We start from the raw sequence: 6,779 nt of genomic DNA, 5'->3' as shown, positions 1-6,779 counted from the left end.
AACCAAAAATCTACATTGTCCTCAATGTAAATGATATGAGCATGCAATGCACTTGGGATAACGAAAAGTAAATATGAAGTGATAGGCAGATAGTACCTGGATGATGAATCGAGAGACACTTTCCAAGAGATCGCAGTATAGGTGTCGGTCAGTACGAGAGAGAAGGTAACACAAAAATAACAAAAAAAAATCCTACCTATACCACTTTCGTAGGTGCTATCGATTGCATTTAGCGTATGCAACAAGCCTTTAAACCCCTAGGTTGCCCCTAATGGACGAGTTGTAGTCTCGTGAGGGTTTGCAGTAATGTTACCCACAAACATAGAACTAATTAATGATAAGAACGAAAAGAAATGAAGAGCTGGGTTACCTCCCAGGAGCGCTAAGTTTACCGTCTTCAGCCAGACAAATAAAGCAACTACCCTAGTCCTATGAAAGCGATAAACCTACCTATACCTCCATCAGACCAGGAGATCAATCCTGGTAAACAGGAGCAGTCAGGGGCATGGACATGTCCTCTGAATCAAATTTCTCGACAAATGGTTTCAATCGATGTCCATTGACTTTAAACTCCTTGCCATTGTCGGGATCTCTTATCTCAACGGCCCCATGAGGAAAAATAGTAACAACAATGTAAGGGCCGGTCCAACGAGATCAAAGCTTACCCGGAAAGAGATGTAATCGAGAATTGTACAAAAGGACCTTCTGACCAGGCGTGAATGATTTTCGCAAAATGTGTTGGTCATGAAATGCTTTCATCTTGTCCTTGTAAATTCTCGAATTATCGTATGCATCCTTCCGGATTTCCTCAAGTTCATTCAATTGAAGTTTGCGTAGCGAGCCAACGTTGTCTAGATTGAAATTAAGATTTTTGATCGCCCAGTACTCTTTATGTTCCAGCTCCACAGGCAAGTGACAAGCTTTCCCATAGACAAGTCTAAAGGGAGACATTCCAATAGGGATTTTAAAGGCAGTACGGTATGCCCATAAGGCATCGGTTAATCGGATTGACCAATCCTTACGATCAGGGTTAACCGTTTTCTCCAAAATGTGTTTAATTTTTCTATTAGAAATCTCAGCTTGCCCACTTGTCTGTGGGTGGTACGGGGTGCTCACCCTATGAGAGATACCGTATTTCTTCATTAAGCTCTCAAATGGTTTATTACAAAAGTGTGAGCCCCCATCACTAATGATGGCTCGAGGCGTTCCAAATCGAGAAAGGATGTTTTCTTTTAGGAATTTAATGACCGTGCGATGGTCATTAGTTAGACACGAAATCGCTTCGACCCATTTAGTGACATAATCCATGGCGAGCAGAATATACAGATTTCCAAACGATTGAGGGAATGGTCCTATGAAATCGATGCCCCAGCAATCAAATGCTTCAATGATAAGGATGGGATTCAAGGGCATCATATTTCGACGGGATAATGCTCCCAATTTCTTACAACACTCACAAGCTTTGTAAAACTCAAGAGTGTCTCTAAACATAGTGGGCTAGTAAAAGCCACACTGTAGAATCTTGGCCGTGGTCTTTTTAGCAGAAAAGTGACCACCACAGGCCTGTGAGTGACAGAAGGAGATGGACACTTTGATGCTCATCGTCTGGTACACATCTCCTTAGGATTTTGTCTGGGCAATATTTAAATAAATAAGGATCATCCCAAAAAAAGTTGCGTACCTCGGTGAAGAATTTCTTCTTATCTTGCGCAGTCCACTATGTTGGTATGACACCTGTAGCAAGATAATTAGCAATATCAGCAAACCAAGGTGAATGGGAGACTCTGAACAGTTGTTTATCAGGGAACATGTCATTGATACGGGTCGTCTCAGGGGAATCAGAGGTATTAAGGTGAGACAGATGATCGGCCACTACGTTCTCTACTCCCTTTTTATCTTTAATTTCCAAATCAAATTCTTGAAGTAGAAGGATTCATCGTATCAGGAGGGGCTTAGAATCATTCTTAGAAAGAAGATACTTCAGTGCCGCATGATCTGTATAGATAATGATCTTGGATCCGATCAGGTAGGACCTAAATTTGTCCAAGGCGAACACTACGGCTAAGAGTTCTTTTTCCGTAGTTGAGTAGTTCACTTGAGCCGGATTTAAAGTCCTACTCGCGTAATGGATGACGTAGGGTCTCTTATCCTTTTTCTGGCCTAGAACCGCTCTAAGAGCATAATCAGAAGCGTCGCACATAAGCTCAAAAAGAAGGCTCCAGTCGGGTGGCTGCATGATAGGTGCAGTGGTTAACGTGCCCTTAAGCTTGGTAAAAGCTTCCTAGCATTGTTCAGTCCACTCGTACGGAGCATCCTTTTGAAGAAGATTACATAAAGGACGAGAGAGGAGACTAAAGTCCTTTATGAATCGCCTGTAAAATCCTGCGTGTCCTAAGAAGGATCGCACGTCTCTGATGTTCTTGGGTGGAGGTAGGTTAGAAATAAGATCGATTTTTGCCTTATCTACCTCAATTTCCTTGGACGAGATAATATGCCCAAGGACAATTCCCTTCTGAACCATAAAATGGCACTTCTCCCAATTAAGTACCAAGTTCTTTTCTTCACATATTTTCAGCACACATTTAAAACTTTCCAGGCATTTACTGAAAGATGGACCGTAAACAGAGAAATCATCCATGAAGACCTCTAGATATTGCCCCACCATATCAGAAAAGATACTAAGCATACATCGTTGAAAGGTGGCAGGGGCATTACATAGTCCGAATGGCATCCTTCGATAAGCAAAGGTGCTGCAGGGACATGTAAATGTGGTCTTTTCTTGGTCTTCAGGGGCTATCTCTATCTGGTTGTAGCCCGAATACCCATCAAGGAAACTATAATAGGAATGACCAACTAACCTTTTCAGGATCTGATCAATGAATGGTAAAAGAAAGTGGTCTTTCCTCGTGACGGTATTCAACTTCCTGTAGTCAATGCACATTCTCCAACCAGTAGTGACTCTAGTTGGCACGAGTTCATTATTAGCATTGGCTACGATGGTGATTCCGGACTTCTTAGGGACCACTTGAGTTGGACTCACCCATTCACTATCAGATATAGGGTATATGATACCCACGTCCAATAGCTTAAGAACCTCGGCCTTAACCACTTCCTTCATGTTTGGATTTAGTCGACGTTGTGGTTACCGAGCGGTTTTTGCATTATCCTCAAGATATATGCGGTGAGTACAAATCGAGGGATCGATTCCCTTGAGGTCCGCTATCGTCCATCCCAGGGCTCCTTTATGCTCAATGAGAGTAGATATGAGCATGCTCTCCTGTTCTTTCTCCAGGTAGGCAGAGATCACCACCGGGTATGTCTCATCTTGACCTAAATAGGCGTATTTCAAATCAGAGGGCAAAGATTTTAGGTCAAGTTTCGGTGGCTTGAGGTTAGACAATAGAGGCACTACATCGGTTTGTGGCAATTCTTCGAATTGTGGCCTCCACCGGTTAACTTCAAGTACCGGTGCAGTATCAAGTAAGGCACATGTCTCCCTAATCATGTCATCATTAAAATCATGGGAGTGGGCCAGGCACGTCTCTAGAGAGTCAGAGGATAAGGTCAGAGGTGTCGTATCTTCCACTAAAGAATCAATCATGTTAATGTCGTGGAAATCGTCATCCTCCTCTAAGTTTCTGCCGTTATTGAAAAAGATGTTTGACTCCAATTTCATATTCTCAAAAGACAGTCATGACACCATTCCTGCAATTGATAATTGCATTTGAGGTGGCAAGGAATGGGCGACCAAGAATGACGGGGATCTGAGTGCTCATGTTATTGATGGGTTCGGTGTCTAGGATGATAAAATCTACAGGGTAGTAAAATCTATCAACTTGGACCAACACATCCTCAATTATCCCTCTTGGTACACGAACAGAGCGATCAGCAAGTTGTAGTGTGGTTAGGGTGGGTTTTAATTCACCCAAACCTAACTGTTTATATACCACGTAGAGAATCAGATTGACGCTCGCTCCTAAGTCAAGAAGTGCATGATTCGATGGTCCCCGATTACACATGATATGGTTGGGCTACCGGGATCCTTGAATTTCTGTGGCACGTCTTGCTTTAGGATTGCACTCACTTTCTAGGTCAAGAAGATCTTCTTTTGAATACTCTGCCGTCGTTTGGTCGTGCATAAGTCTTTCAGGAATTTGGCATATGAAGGTATCTGTTTCACGACATCAAGTAGAGGAATGTTGACTTTCACTTGTTTCAACACCTCTAGGATATCCTGAGAGTTAGAGAGAAGTTTTGGTGAAACCAACCGTTGGAGGAACGGAGCAACTGGCTTCCCTAGAAGTTCCGGTTCTAATTTTTGCGGGGCATCACTAGATCCATCATTATTGTCCTCTTCTGGTTCTTCAGGCTTTTCGGGCCTAACCAGAAGAGTTTTATCAATGATCTTTCCACTCCTAAGAGTGGTGATGGATTTAGTGTGCCCCATCTGATTTGAAGAGCTGGGATCACTAATCTCGTACTGTGGTTTAGGGTTGGGGAGAGGTTGTGTAGGAAGCATCCCCTTTTCTATAACCGTCATACGAGAATCTATCTTTTGCATAAAATCTGTAATTCCCCGCATTGCCTGAGCCAGCTCTTGTATGGAATTTTGAACCGGTTCCTCTTGAGGTTTCACTTGGTTTGGATTTTGATTGAAGAAACCTTGAGGGGTAGCCGTTTGTCCATTCCTCCAACTAAAGTTTGGATGATTTTTCCAACCAGGATTGTACGTATTGGAGTTAGGTCCAGTAAAAAGTTTTTGATAGTTGTTTATGGCATTAGCTTGTTCATTCAACACTCCTCGAAAGGAGGGTATTGTAGGACAATTTTCAGTTGTATGAATGTTGCAATCACAGATGCCGCAAACAATTTCATTTACCTTATCCTTCTTTCCTTCCATGGCCTCAACTTTCCTTATGAGTGTAGTCACTTTACACTTGAGATCATCCTCTTCTTTCAAGAGATATAATCCACCTTTCTCCTTTAATTGAGTCGGCCTAGACGTGGTGTTTGATTTTGGGTAATAGTCCCAAGATTGTGTTTTTTCAGCCAGACTGTCGAGGTAGTCCCATACCTCGTCGACATCTTTATTAATGAACTCTCCATTACACATTGTCTCGACCATTTGGCGCATGGAAGATGTTAGTCTATCATAGAAAAAATTTGTAATGCGCCACGTTTCAAATCCGTGTTGTGGGCATGAACTGACCAAATCTTTGAACCTTTCCTAACATTGGAAGAATGTTTCATCTTCCTTTTGGGCAAAGTTCATGATTGCTTTTCTGAGGGTAATCGTTTTATGATGTGGGAAAAAAAAATTATGAATTCCCTCTGCATGTCGTTCCATTTGCCAATGGATCTAGGACGCAGTGAATGTAACCACGTCTTAGCCTTCTCTTTTAAGGAAAAAGGAAAGAGTTTCAGCCTGATTGTATCCTCAGATACATTAGGAAAATATAATGTAGCTATAATCTCATCGAACTCTTTCAAATATAAATATGGACTTTCTGATTCAAGTCCATGGAATTTGGGAAGGAGTTGGATAACTCCTGGCTTGATGTCCATTTGTCCTGTGTTTTCAGGAAAAATCATGCATGAGGGCGTACTCACTCCCGCCGGTTGTAGATAATCTCATAAAGTACGAGGCGAGAATGCCTGATGCACATCATTCTCATCTTGGGTATCCTCCACCCTGGCTGGAAGTAGAGGAGGTTGGTCTTTAGCCATAACTTCAATTAACTCAGGGGATTTCGAGTGGTGTCTAGTCCTGCGATGGATAGTCAACCCCTCAACCAATCCTCCTTCAGTCAAGAGACGTCGAGTGTTGTCACAGGCCTACTTGGGCATGAAACACTCACAGCCCTCAATTAAATTCAAAACCTAATCCTAAGAAAGGGAAAGAAAATCTAGAAAGAAAGAGAGCGTTGGAAAGAAATTACCAAATTGAAGCCCCTAAGTTAAGGACCTGCAAAAGAAAACAAACAAGTTAGTTCTAAAGAGAATGTCTAGAATTAGAAAATCCTTACAAATGAAGATAGAAGTGAACTAATTTCTAAAAGAAGAAAGTCTTAAACTAAAAAGTAAATTAAAAAGAGATATGAAAGATAGAAAGTAGAGAGAAAGAACTTACCGAATTAGAAATTTCTATCTTAAAGGCCTACACAATAGGAAAGTTAGTTTCTAAACAAAAATTCCACAAGTAGAAAATTTCTAAAAATAAATTAGGAAACAAAGTTAGATTCTAAAAGAGTTAAAATTAGAAAGTTTCTAAAAATAAAAGAGGAAAGTTTCTAAAAATAAACTACTTCCTAAAAATAGAAAAATACTAGAATTAAAAATTTTCAAAATTTAAACCCTAATTCTAAAAAGTAGAAAAAGTAGAGAGATTAGGAAGGAATTACCAATTTAGAAACTTATGTCAGGATCCTACAAAACAACAAACAAGTTAGTTCTATAAATCAAATAAAAGTCTACAACTAAAGTTAGTCAAATTCTAATCATAAATTATTTCTAAACCTAATTAATTTCAGAAAATCACAATCGTCAATCCCCGGTAACGGCGCCAAAAACTTGTTCACTCCCCAAGTATAGGGTTGTGATGTAGTAATAAACTCGGTGAGACCGAGGTCGAATCCCAAGGGACTGATACTTGTACGTTACCTGAAACTAGGTAGAAATAGAACTAGCCTAAGATGAAATCTAAATCCAATGAATTTGAGGGAATAATGGTGAAATATTAATCTAAAACTTGAGAGAAATTAGAGATAAGAAACTAGGGA

The 6,779-nt window shown here is 40.7% G+C and overlaps 1 non-coding gene across 1 annotated transcript; it reads left to right on the top strand.

Annotated features, from left to right (window-relative positions):
- The first annotated feature begins 5,183 nt into the window (after window positions 1-5,183).
- LOC131217786 (small nucleolar RNA R71) lies at window positions 5,184-5,290 on the top strand. Its single transcript, XR_009157376.1, has one exon. It is a non-coding gene; the product is annotated as a small nucleolar RNA R71 (small nucleolar RNA).
- Window positions 5,291-6,779: the final 1,489 nt, after the last annotated feature.

The sequence above is a fragment of the Magnolia sinica genome, chromosome 10 (assembly GCF_029962835.1).
Source record: "Magnolia sinica isolate HGM2019 chromosome 10, MsV1, whole genome shotgun sequence".
Taxonomy (NCBI): domain Eukaryota; kingdom Viridiplantae; phylum Streptophyta; class Magnoliopsida; order Magnoliales; family Magnoliaceae; genus Magnolia; species Magnolia sinica.
The sequence above is the reverse complement of the archived record's forward strand: the minus strand, read 5'-3'. Positions and strand labels throughout refer to the sequence as shown.